Raw genomic sequence first — 11,321 nt, forward strand, 5'->3', positions numbered from 1 at the left:
CTAGTGCATGCCATAAGAGGAACTCACTAGACAACTAACTCCCTTAGAAGCAAAAGAATCAAAAAAGTCCTACCGACTGCGTTCCTTTTTCTGTGTCAGGTGGTGAAGAACGTTTTCAACGGAACCGTGAAACGAGCGAAAACGTGGGAAACATTGCATTCGAAATGCTTGCGAATTTTCCAATTGCCCAGTGAGTGTCGACAAAATATGTAAATTCTCTGCTCCAACGTATGAGACGCAACGACTCCTGCAATTTGTTGTTGCATCGTGTGTCAGCAGTCTTCGATAGTGTGTTACGAGCTTAGTGCGATAAGTCTGCAGACAGCATTTAGGCGACGTTTTATTAGTAACGGCCCCATGCAGCGATTGCACAACAGTAAACGACATGAGTCAATGTATAGTTGTGCATCGTGAGAGGTATCACAGCGTCGTGTGAGCCCGGATAGCTCAGTCGGTAGAGCATTAGGCTTTTAACCTAAGGGTCCAGGGTTCAAGTCCCTGTCCGGGCGGAAATTTTAATACTTTGGTAGCGATTCGTCTGGTAGCGGTGGAAACGCTACGGAAAATAATGAAGCTACGCCGTTTTCTGACACCACAGTGCTTTAAACGGTAGCAGTTGCATGTGTCGGGACAACACCGCGCTACCAGCAGTCGTGGCCGAGTGGTTAAGGCGTCTGACTCGAAATCAGATTCCCTCTGGGAGCGTAGGTTCGAATCCTACCGGCTGCGTGCGATTTTGCGTAAAGAGGAGCAAAAATTTTCGCACACATGTGACATGCGTGGGCGAATGCGGGTGCAAACCAGTGACGCCATTCTCAACAAGACGAAAGTTTCCGTTTAAGAATACTGAGTTTCGCGACGACCGCTGCTTACTGTGGCCATCGGTTCACCTCGCACTGACGCTGGGACTGCAGAAAGCCGTCGCTGAGATCGTGAGTACACAGATGTGCTCGAAAGTGTAGGACAGAGCGAACATTCATTTCTTTTTAAGAATCGCAATTCAATCATTCGAGTGCGGCAAAGGCAGTGGTGCAGCGTTTCTTTTCTTAAGATCTCGCAGCTGCTTGGAGGTATGTCCATCGTTTTAAGACGACACAAAACTAGCGTCAGCGGTGCGTCAGTGGGAAGTCGGTGAAGTCGCCATTGGAGCCATAAGCCAGTAATTACAACACGCGAATCACTCGCACACCATGTAGCATGCACCACAACGCTCGGCCGAGGGACCGGACAGCTCAGTCGGTAGAGCGCTAGACCTTCAACCAAAGGGTCCCGGGCTCAAACCCCCGCCAGGCGAAAATTAACACACTGTCGTAACGGCTAATGGAAACCCTACAGAAAAGAGTGACGCCACGCCGCTTTCTGCCATCAGATTGCTTCTAAAGACGGCGGTTCCACTTGTCGGGAGTCGCTTCTGCCACCGGCAGTCGTGGCCGAGTGGTTAAGGCGTCTGACTTGAAATCAGATTCCCTCTGGGAGCGTAGGTTCGAGTCCTGCCGACTGCGAAAATTTTCTCGCTCTCAAAAGATGGACGTTCAGCTGCATCCTAGCAGTTGCGTCACTACTAAACACGCGCGTCACCAGCAATGTGCAGTGTTATTTGATCCAGGGCGCAGCGTTACAGTCGCGCTCAGAAGCCGCAGCTCATCTCCTCGTCTCACAGCCGCCCACCGGGTGTTAGTACAAGTGTCGCCTCACTGGGCAGTGCAGATGTGTCCATCTTAGCTTGCAGACGATGACGTGTAGCAATTGATGAGCTAACGCAAGTCGAATGTTTTACCGTGTGTATCTCCTAGATACTGCCTCTCATACGGTGGAGAGGCTCACTCCTTCTTGTGTCTCGTTCTCTGCACACGAGTTGCCCCTGGCATCGATATAGCACGGGTTTTCTAGCGCCAGCGCGGCGTCACGTGAAGTCAGCGAAGTGAATATTACACGAGTCGAGTCGACATGTTTGCTTGTTACGATGATGGAAGCAGAAGAAATGTGTGTGGGACTTCACTGCATCGGCTGCTCGCCTTTCAGCGTCCCTGTGTCTTATCAGACGAAGGTGACTGTGAAATTGGCAACGAGGCAGAGGTTAACAAACACATGCAAACAGGAACGTTCAATGTCAGCCGAAATAGCTCAGTTGGGAGAGCGTTAGACTGAAGATCTAAAGGTCCCTGGTTCGATCCCGGGTTTCGGCAGGTATTCGTTTTGATGCGACGCCAATGGAATGGCTCTGCGTTGGTGATAATGCAACTACCGCTGACAACAAAAATGACTCTCTCCTGTAGCTGTTCTGGTTGTCTAGTGCATGCCATAAGAGGAACTCACTAGACAACTAACTCCCTTAGAAGCAAAAGAATCAAAAAAGTCCTACCGACTGCGTTCCTTTTTCTGTGTCAGGTGGTGAAGAACGTTTTCAACGGAACCGTGAAACGAGCGAAAACGTGGGAAACATTGCATTCGAAATGCTTGCGAATTTTCCAATTGCCCAGTGAGTGTCGACAAAATATGTAAATTCTCTGCTCCAACGTATGAGACGCAACGACTCCTGCAATTTGTTGTTGCATCGTGTGTCAGCAGTCTTCGATAGTGTGTTACGAGCTTAGTGCGATAAGTCTGCAGACAGCATTTAGGCGACGTTTTATTAGTAACGGCCCCATGCAGCGATTGCACAACAGTAAACGACATGAGTCAATGTATAGTTGTGCATCGTGAGAGGTATCACAGCGTCGTGTGAGCCCGGATAGCTCAGTCGGTAGAGCATTAGGCTTTTAACCTAAGGGTCCAGGGTTCAAGTCCCTGTCCGGGCGGAAATTTTAATACTTTGGTAGCGATTCGTCTGGTAGCGGTGGAAACGCTACGGAAAATAATGAAGCTACGCCGTTTTCTGACACCACAGTGCTTTAAACGGTAGCAGTTGCATGTGTCGGGACAACACCGCGCTACCAGCAGTCGTGGCCGAGTGGTTAAGGCGTCTGACTCGAAATCAGATTCCCTCTGGGAGCGTAGGTTCGAATCCTACCGGCTGCGTGCGATTTTGCGTAAAGAGGAGCAAAAATTTTCGCACACATGTGACATGCGTGGGCGAATGCGGGTGCAAACCAGTGACGCCATTCTCAACAAGACGAAAGTTTCCGTTTAAGAATACTGAGTTTCGCGACGACCGCTGCTTACTGTGGCCATCGGTTCACCTCGCACTGACGCTGGGACTGCAGAAAGCCGTCGCTGAGATCGTGAGTACACAGATGTGCTCGAAAGTGTAGGACAGAGCGAACATTCATTTCTTTTTAAGAATCGCAATTCAATCATTCGAGTGCGGCAAAGGCAGTGGTGCAGCGTTTCTTTTCTTAAGATCTCGCAGCTGCTTGGAGGTATGTCCATCGTTTTAAGACGACACAAAACTAGCGTCAGCGGTGCGTCAGTGGGAAGTCGGTGAAGTCGCCATTGGAGCCATAAGCCAGTAATTACAACACGCGAATCACTCGCACACCATGTAGCATGCACCACAACGCTCGGCCGAGGGACCGGACAGCTCAGTCGGTAGAGCGCTAGACCTTCAACCAAAGGGTCCCGGGCTCAAACCCCCGCCAGGCGAAAATTAACACACTGTCGTAACGGCTAATGGAAACCCTACAGAAAAGAGTGACGCCACGCCGCTTTCTGCCATCAGATTGCTTCTAAAGACGGCGGTTCCACTTGTCGGGAGTCGCTTCTGCCACCGGCAGTCGTGGCCGAGTGGTTAAGGCGTCTGACTTGAAATCAGATTCCCTCTGGGAGCGTAGGTTCGAGTCCTGCCGACTGCGAAAATTTTCTCGCTCTCAAAAGATGGACGTTCAGCTGCATCCTAGCAGTTGCGTCACTACTAAACACGCGCGTCACCAGCAATGTGCAGTGTTATTTGATCCAGGGCGCAGCGTTACAGTCGCGCTCAGAAGCCGCAGCTCATCTCCTCGTCTCACAGCCGCCCACCGGGTGTTAGTACAAGTGTCGCCTCACTGGGCAGTGCAGATGTGTCCATCTTAGCTTGCAGACGATGACGTGTAGCAATTGATGAGCTAACGCAAGTCGAATGTTTTACCGTGTGTATCTCCTAGATACTGCCTCTCATACGGTGGAGAGGCTCACTCCTTCTTGTGTCTCGTTCTCTGCACACGAGTTGCCCCTGGCATCGATATAGCACGGGTTTTCTAGCGCCAGCGCGGCGTCACGTGAAGTCAGCGAAGTGAATATTACACGAGTCGAGTCGACATGTTTGCTTGTTACGATGATGGAAGCAGAAGAAATGTGTGTGGGACTTCACTGCATCGGCTGCTCGCCTTTCAGCGTCCCTGTGTCTTATCAGACGAAGGTGACTGTGAAATTGGCAACGAGGCAGAGGTTAACAAACACATGCAAACAGGAACGTTCAATGTCAGCCGAAATAGCTCAGTTGGGAGAGCGTTAGACTGAAGATCTAAAGGTCCCTGGTTCGATCCCGGGTTTCGGCAGGTATTCGTTTTGATGCGACGCCAATGGAATGGCTCTGCGTTGGTGATAATGCAACTACCGCTGACAACAAAAATGACTCTCTCCTGTAGCTGTTCTGGTTGTCTAGTGCATGCCATAAGAGGAACTCACTAGACAACTAACTCCCTTAGAAGCAAAAGAATCAAAAAAGTCCTACCGACTGCGTTCCTTTTTCTGTGTCAGGTGGTGAAGAACGTTTTCAACGGAACCGTGAAACGAGCGAAAACGTGGGAAACATTGCATTCGAAATGCTTGCGAATTTTCCAATTGCCCAGTGAGTGTCGACAAAATATGTAAATTCTCTGCTCCAACGTATGAGACGCAACGACTCCTGCAATTTGTTGTTGCATCGTGTGTCAGCAGTCTTCGATAGTGTGTTACGAGCTTAGTGCGATAAGTCTGCAGACAGCATTTAGGCGACGTTTTATTAGTAACGGCCCCATGCAGCGATTGCACAACAGTAAACGACATGAGTCAATGTATAGTTGTGCATCGTGAGAGGTATCACAGCGTCGTGTGAGCCCGGATAGCTCAGTCGGTAGAGCATTAGGCTTTTAACCTAAGGGTCCAGGGTTCAAGTCCCTGTCCGGGCGGAAATTTTAATACTTTGGTAGCGATTCGTCTGGTAGCGGTGGAAACGCTACGGAAAATAATGAAGCTACGCCGTTTTCTGACACCACAGTGCTTTAAACGGTAGCAGTTGCATGTGTCGGGACAACACCGCGCTACCAGCAGTCGTGGCCGAGTGGTTAAGGCGTCTGACTCGAAATCAGATTCCCTCTGGGAGCGTAGGTTCGAATCCTACCGGCTGCGTGCGATTTTGCGTAAAGAGGAGCAAAAATTTTCGCACACATGTGACATGCGTGGGCGAATGCGGGTGCAAACCAGTGACGCCATTCTCAACAAGACGAAAGTTTCCGTTTAAGAATACTGAGTTTCGCGACGACCGCTGCTTACTGTGGCCATCGGTTCACCTCGCACTGACGCTGGGACTGCAGAAAGCCGTCGCTGAGATCGTGAGTACACAGATGTGCTCGAAAGTGTAGGACAGAGCGAACATTCATTTCTTTTTAAGAATCGCAATTCAATCATTCGAGTGCGGCAAAGGCAGTGGTGCAGCGTTTCTTTTCTTAAGATCTCGCAGCTGCTTGGAGGTATGTCCATCGTTTTAAGACGACACAAAACTAGCGTCAGCGGTGCGTCAGTGGGAAGTCGGTGAAGTCGCCATTGGAGCCATAAGCCAGTAATTACAACACGCGAATCACTCGCACACCATGTAGCATGCACCACAACGCTCGGCCGAGGGACCGGACAGCTCAGTCGGTAGAGCGCTAGACCTTCAACCAAAGGGTCCCGGGCTCAAACCCCCGCCAGGCGAAAATTAACACACTGTCGTAACGGCTAATGGAAACCCTACAGAAAAGAGTGACGCCACGCCGCTTTCTGCCATCAGATTGCTTCTAAAGACGGCGGTTCCACTTGTCGGGAGTCGCTTCTGCCACCGGCAGTCGTGGCCGAGTGGTTAAGGCGTCTGACTTGAAATCAGATTCCCTCTGGGAGCGTAGGTTCGAGTCCTGCCGACTGCGAAAATTTTCTCGCTCTCAAAAGATGGACGTTCAGCTGCATCCTAGCAGTTGCGTCACTACTAAACACGCGCGTCACCAGCAATGTGCAGTGTTATTTGATCCAGGGCGCAGCGTTACAGTCGCGCTCAGAAGCCGCAGCTCATCTCCTCGTCTCACAGCCGCCCACCGGGTGTTAGTACAAGTGTCGCCTCACTGGGCAGTGCAGATGTGTCCATCTTAGCTTGCAGACGATGACGTGTAGCAATTGATGAGCTAACGCAAGTCGAATGTTTTACCGTGTGTATCTCCTAGATACTGCCTCTCATACGGTGGAGAGGCTCACTCCTTCTTGTGTCTCGTTCTCTGCACACGAGTTGCCCCTGGCATCGATATAGCACGGGTTTTCTAGCGCCAGCGCGGCGTCACGTGAAGTCAGCGAAGTGAATATTACACGAGTCGAGTCGACATGTTTGCTTGTTACGATGATGGAAGCAGAAGAAATGTGTGTGGGACTTCACTGCATCGGCTGCTCGCCTTTCAGCGTCCCTGTGTCTTATCAGACGAAGGTGACTGTGAAATTGGCAACGAGGCAGAGGTTAACAAACACATGCAAACAGGAACGTTCAATGTCAGCCGAAATAGCTCAGTTGGGAGAGCGTTAGACTGAAGATCTAAAGGTCCCTGGTTCGATCCCGGGTTTCGGCAGGTATTCGTTTTGATGCGACGCCAATGGAATGGCTCTGCGTTGGTGATAATGCAACTACCGCTGACAACAAAAATGACTCTCTCCTGTAGCTGTTCTGGTTGTCTAGTGCATGCCATAAGAGGAACTCACTAGACAACTAACTCCCTTAGAAGCAAAAGAATCAAAAAAGTCCTACCGACTGCGTTCCTTTTTCTGTGTCAGGTGGTGAAGAACGTTTTCAACGGAACCGTGAAACGAGCGAAAACGTGGGAAACATTGCATTCGAAATGCTTGCGAATTTTCCAATTGCCCAGTGAGTGTCGACAAAATATGTAAATTCTCTGCTCCAACGTATGAGACGCAACGACTCCTGCAATTTGTTGTTGCATCGTGTGTCAGCAGTCTTCGATAGTGTGTTACGAGCTTAGTGCGATAAGTCTGCAGACAGCATTTAGGCGACGTTTTATTAGTAACGGCCCCATGCAGCGATTGCACAACAGTAAACGACATGAGTCAATGTATAGTTGTGCATCGTGAGAGGTATCACAGCGTCGTGTGAGCCCGGATAGCTCAGTCGGTAGAGCATTAGGCTTTTAACCTAAGGGTCCAGGGTTCAAGTCCCTGTCCGGGCGGAAATTTTAATACTTTGGTAGCGATTCGTCTGGTAGCGGTGGAAACGCTACGGAAAATAATGAAGCTACGCCGTTTTCTGACACCACAGTGCTTTAAACGGTAGCAGTTGCATGTGTCGGGACAACACCGCGCTACCAGCAGTCGTGGCCGAGTGGTTAAGGCGTCTGACTCGAAATCAGATTCCCTCTGGGAGCGTAGGTTCGAATCCTACCGGCTGCGTGCGATTTTGCGTAAAGAGGAGCAAAAATTTTCGCACACATGTGACATGCGTGGGCGAATGCGGGTGCAAACCAGTGACGCCATTCTCAACAAGACGAAAGTTTCCGTTTAAGAATACTGAGTTTCGCGACGACCGCTGCTTACTGTGGCCATCGGTTCACCTCGCACTGACGCTGGGACTGCAGAAAGCCGTCGCTGAGATCGTGAGTACACAGATGTGCTCGAAAGTGTAGGACAGAGCGAACATTCATTTCTTTTTAAGAATCGCAATTCAATCATTCGAGTGCGGCAAAGGCAGTGGTGCAGCGTTTCTTTTCTTAAGATCTCGCAGCTGCTTGGAGGTATGTCCATCGTTTTAAGACGACACAAAACTAGCGTCAGCGGTGCGTCAGTGGGAAGTCGGTGAAGTCGCCATTGGAGCCATAAGCCAGTAATTACAACACGCGAATCACTCGCACACCATGTAGCATGCACCACAACGCTCGGCCGAGGGACCGGACAGCTCAGTCGGTAGAGCGCTAGACCTTCAACCAAAGGGTCCCGGGCTCAAACCCCCGCCAGGCGAAAATTAACACACTGTCGTAACGGCTAATGGAAACCCTACAGAAAAGAGTGACGCCACGCCGCTTTCTGCCATCAGATTGCTTCTAAAGACGGCGGTTCCACTTGTCGGGAGTCGCTTCTGCCACCGGCAGTCGTGGCCGAGTGGTTAAGGCGTCTGACTTGAAATCAGATTCCCTCTGGGAGCGTAGGTTCGAGTCCTGCCGACTGCGAAAATTTTCTCGCTCTCAAAAGATGGACGTTCAGCTGCATCCTAGCAGTTGCGTCACTACTAAACACGCGCGTCACCAGCAATGTGCAGTGTTATTTGATCCAGGGCGCAGCGTTACAGTCGCGCTCAGAAGCCGCAGCTCATCTCCTCGTCTCACAGCCGCCCACCGGGTGTTAGTACAAGTGTCGCCTCACTGGGCAGTGCAGATGTGTCCATCTTAGCTTGCAGACGATGACGTGTAGCAATTGATGAGCTAACGCAAGTCGAATGTTTTACCGTGTGTATCTCCTAGATACTGCCTCTCATACGGTGGAGAGGCTCACTCCTTCTTGTGTCTCGTTCTCTGCACACGAGTTGCCCCTGGCATCGATATAGCACGGGTTTTCTAGCGCCAGCGCGGCGTCACGTGAAGTCAGCGAAGTGAATATTACACGAGTCGAGTCGACATGTTTGCTTGTTACGATGATGGAAGCAGAAGAAATGTGTGTGGGACTTCACTGCATCGGCTGCTCGCCTTTCAGCGTCCCTGTGTCTTATCAGACGAAGGTGACTGTGAAATTGGCAACGAGGCAGAGGTTAACAAACACATGCAAACAGGAACGTTCAATGTCAGCCGAAATAGCTCAGTTGGGAGAGCGTTAGACTGAAGATCTAAAGGTCCCTGGTTCGATCCCGGGTTTCGGCAGGTATTCGTTTTGATGCGACGCCAATGGAATGGCTCTGCGTTGGTGATAATGCAACTACCGCTGACAACAAAAATGACTCTCTCCTGTAGCTGTTCTGGTTGTCTAGTGCATGCCATAAGAGGAACTCACTAGACAACTAACTCCCTTAGAAGCAAAAGAATCAAAAAAGTCCTACCGACTGCGTTCCTTTTTCTGTGTCAGGTGGTGAAGAACGTTTTCAACGGAACCGTGAAACGAGCGAAAACGTGGGAAACATTGCATTCGAAATGCTTGCGAATTTTCCAATTGCCCAGTGAGTGTCGACAAAATATGTAAATTCTCTGCTCCAACGTATGAGACGCAACGACTCCTGCAATTTGTTGTTGCATCGTGTGTCAGCAGTCTTCGATAGTGTGTTACGAGCTTAGTGCGATAAGTCTGCAGACAGCATTTAGGCGACGTTTTATTAGTAACGGCCCCATGCAGCGATTGCACAACAGTAAACGACATGAGTCAATGTATAGTTGTGCATCGTGAGAGGTATCACAGCGTCGTGTGAGCCCGGATAGCTCAGTCGGTAGAGCATTAGGCTTTTAACCTAAGGGTCCAGGGTTCAAGTCCCTGTCCGGGCGGAAATTTTAATACTTTGGTAGCGATTCGTCTGGTAGCGGTGGAAACGCTACGGAAAATAATGAAGCTACGCCGTTTTCTGACACCACAGTGCTTTAAACGGTAGCAGTTGCATGTGTCGGGACAACACCGCGCTACCAGCAGTCGTGGCCGAGTGGTTAAGGCGTCTGACTCGAAATCAGATTCCCTCTGGGAGCGTAGGTTCGAATCCTACCGGCTGCGTGCGATTTTGCGTAAAGAGGAGCAAAAATTTTCGCACACATGTGACATGCGTGGGCGAATGCGGGTGCAAACCAGTGACGCCATTCTCAACAAGACGAAAGTTTCCGTTTAAGAATACTGAGTTTCGCGACGACCGCTGCTTACTGTGGCCATCGGTTCACCTCGCACTGACGCTGGGACTGCAGAAAGCCGTCGCTGAGATCGTGAGTACACAGATGTGCTCGAAAGTGTAGGACAGAGCGAACATTCATTTCTTTTTAAGAATCGCAATTCAATCATTCGAGTGCGGCAAAGGCAGTGGTGCAGCGTTTCTTTTCTTAAGATCTCGCAGCTGCTTGGAGGTATGTCCATCGTTTTAAGACGACACAAAACTAGCGTCAGCGGTGCGTCAGTGGGAAGTCGGTGAAGTCGCCATTGGAGCCATAAGCCAGTAATTACAACACGCGAATCACTCGCACACCATGTAGCATGCACCACAACGCTCGGCCGAGGGACCGGACAGCTCAGTCGGTAGAGCGCTAGACCTTCAACCAAAGGGTCCCGGGCTCAAACCCCCGCCAGGCGAAAATTAACACACTGTCGTAACGGCTAATGGAAACCCTACAGAAAAGAGTGACGCCACGCCGCTTTCTGCCATCAGATTGCTTCTAAAGACGGCGGTTCCACTTGTCGGGAGTCGCTTCTGCCACCGGCAGTCGTGGCCGAGTGGTTAAGGCGTCTGACTTGAAATCAGATTCCCTCTGGGAGCGTAGGTTCGAGTCCTGCCGACTGCGAAAATTTTCTCGCTCTCAAAAGATGGACGTTCAGCTGCATCCTAGCAGTTGCGTCACTACTAAACACGCGCGTCACCAGCAATGTGCAGTGTTATTTGATCCAGGGCGCAGCGTTACAGTCGCGCTCAGAAGCCGCAGCTCATCTCCTCGTCTCACAGCCGCCCACCGGGTGTTAGTACAAGTGTCGCCTCACTGGGCAGTGCAGATGTGTCCATCTTAGCTTGCAGACGATGACGTGTAGCAATTGATGAGCTAACGCAAGTCGAATGTTTTACCGTGTGTATCTCCTAGATACTGCCTCTCATACGGTGGAGAGGCTCACTCCTTCTTGTGTCTCGTTCTCTGCACACGAGTTGCCCCTGGCATCGATATAGCACGGGTTTTCTAGCGCCAGCGCGGCGTCACGTGAAGTCAGCGAAGTGAATATTACACGAGTCGAGTCGACATGTTTGCTTGTTACGATGATGGAAGCAGAAGAAATGTGTGTGGGACTTCACTGCATCGGCTGCTCGCCTTTCAGCGTCCCTGTGTCTTATCAGACGAAGGTGACTGTGAAATTGGCAACGAGGCAGAGGTTAACAAACACATGCAAACAGGAACGTTCAATGTCAGCCGAAATAGCTCAGTTGGGAGAGCGTTAGACTGAAGATCTAAAGGTCCCTG

General features: G+C 50.5%; 19 non-coding genes across 19 annotated transcripts; all 19 read left to right on the plus strand.

Annotated features, from left to right (window-relative positions):
- The first annotated feature begins 436 nt into the window (after positions 1-436).
- Positions 437-509, plus strand: Trnak-uuu (transfer RNA lysine (anticodon UUU)). The gene has a single exon. It is a non-coding gene; the product is annotated as a tRNA-Lys (tRNA).
- Positions 510-647: 138 nt separating this feature from the next.
- Positions 648-729, plus strand: Trnas-cga (transfer RNA serine (anticodon CGA)). Its single transcript has one exon. It is a non-coding gene; the product is annotated as a tRNA-Ser (tRNA).
- A 691-nt stretch (positions 730-1,420) lies between these two features.
- Trnas-uga (transfer RNA serine (anticodon UGA)) lies at positions 1,421-1,502 on the plus strand. Its single transcript has one exon. It is a non-coding gene; the product is annotated as a tRNA-Ser (tRNA).
- A 611-nt stretch (positions 1,503-2,113) lies between these two features.
- Trnaf-gaa (transfer RNA phenylalanine (anticodon GAA)) lies at positions 2,114-2,186 on the plus strand. Its single transcript has one exon. It is a non-coding gene; the product is annotated as a tRNA-Phe (tRNA).
- A 539-nt stretch (positions 2,187-2,725) lies between these two features.
- On the plus strand, positions 2,726-2,798 carry Trnak-uuu (transfer RNA lysine (anticodon UUU)). The gene has a single exon. It is a non-coding gene; the product is annotated as a tRNA-Lys (tRNA).
- A 138-nt stretch (positions 2,799-2,936) lies between these two features.
- Trnas-cga (transfer RNA serine (anticodon CGA)) lies at positions 2,937-3,018 on the plus strand. The gene has a single exon. It is a non-coding gene; the product is annotated as a tRNA-Ser (tRNA).
- Positions 3,019-3,709: 691 nt separating this feature from the next.
- On the plus strand, positions 3,710-3,791 carry Trnas-uga (transfer RNA serine (anticodon UGA)). The gene has a single exon. It is a non-coding gene; the product is annotated as a tRNA-Ser (tRNA).
- A 611-nt stretch (positions 3,792-4,402) lies between these two features.
- Positions 4,403-4,475, plus strand: Trnaf-gaa (transfer RNA phenylalanine (anticodon GAA)). The gene has a single exon. It is a non-coding gene; the product is annotated as a tRNA-Phe (tRNA).
- Positions 4,476-5,014: 539 nt separating this feature from the next.
- Trnak-uuu (transfer RNA lysine (anticodon UUU)) lies at positions 5,015-5,087 on the plus strand. The gene has a single exon. It is a non-coding gene; the product is annotated as a tRNA-Lys (tRNA).
- Positions 5,088-5,225: 138 nt separating this feature from the next.
- Positions 5,226-5,307, plus strand: Trnas-cga (transfer RNA serine (anticodon CGA)). Its single transcript has one exon. It is a non-coding gene; the product is annotated as a tRNA-Ser (tRNA).
- A 691-nt stretch (positions 5,308-5,998) lies between these two features.
- Trnas-uga (transfer RNA serine (anticodon UGA)) lies at positions 5,999-6,080 on the plus strand. Its single transcript has one exon. It is a non-coding gene; the product is annotated as a tRNA-Ser (tRNA).
- A 611-nt stretch (positions 6,081-6,691) lies between these two features.
- Trnaf-gaa (transfer RNA phenylalanine (anticodon GAA)) lies at positions 6,692-6,764 on the plus strand. Its single transcript has one exon. It is a non-coding gene; the product is annotated as a tRNA-Phe (tRNA).
- A 539-nt stretch (positions 6,765-7,303) lies between these two features.
- Positions 7,304-7,376, plus strand: Trnak-uuu (transfer RNA lysine (anticodon UUU)). Its single transcript has one exon. It is a non-coding gene; the product is annotated as a tRNA-Lys (tRNA).
- Positions 7,377-7,514: 138 nt separating this feature from the next.
- Trnas-cga (transfer RNA serine (anticodon CGA)) lies at positions 7,515-7,596 on the plus strand. The gene has a single exon. It is a non-coding gene; the product is annotated as a tRNA-Ser (tRNA).
- Positions 7,597-8,287: 691 nt separating this feature from the next.
- Trnas-uga (transfer RNA serine (anticodon UGA)) lies at positions 8,288-8,369 on the plus strand. The gene has a single exon. It is a non-coding gene; the product is annotated as a tRNA-Ser (tRNA).
- A 611-nt stretch (positions 8,370-8,980) lies between these two features.
- Positions 8,981-9,053, plus strand: Trnaf-gaa (transfer RNA phenylalanine (anticodon GAA)). Its single transcript has one exon. It is a non-coding gene; the product is annotated as a tRNA-Phe (tRNA).
- A 539-nt stretch (positions 9,054-9,592) lies between these two features.
- Positions 9,593-9,665, plus strand: Trnak-uuu (transfer RNA lysine (anticodon UUU)). Its single transcript has one exon. It is a non-coding gene; the product is annotated as a tRNA-Lys (tRNA).
- Positions 9,666-9,803: 138 nt separating this feature from the next.
- Trnas-cga (transfer RNA serine (anticodon CGA)) lies at positions 9,804-9,885 on the plus strand. The gene has a single exon. It is a non-coding gene; the product is annotated as a tRNA-Ser (tRNA).
- Positions 9,886-10,576: 691 nt separating this feature from the next.
- Trnas-uga (transfer RNA serine (anticodon UGA)) lies at positions 10,577-10,658 on the plus strand. Its single transcript has one exon. It is a non-coding gene; the product is annotated as a tRNA-Ser (tRNA).
- Positions 10,659-11,321: the final 663 nt, after the last annotated feature.

This window comes from Schistocerca serialis, unplaced genomic scaffold (genome assembly GCF_023864345.2).
Source record: "Schistocerca serialis cubense isolate TAMUIC-IGC-003099 unplaced genomic scaffold, iqSchSeri2.2 HiC_scaffold_343, whole genome shotgun sequence".
Lineage (NCBI taxonomy): Eukaryota > Metazoa > Arthropoda > Insecta > Orthoptera > Acrididae > Schistocerca > Schistocerca serialis.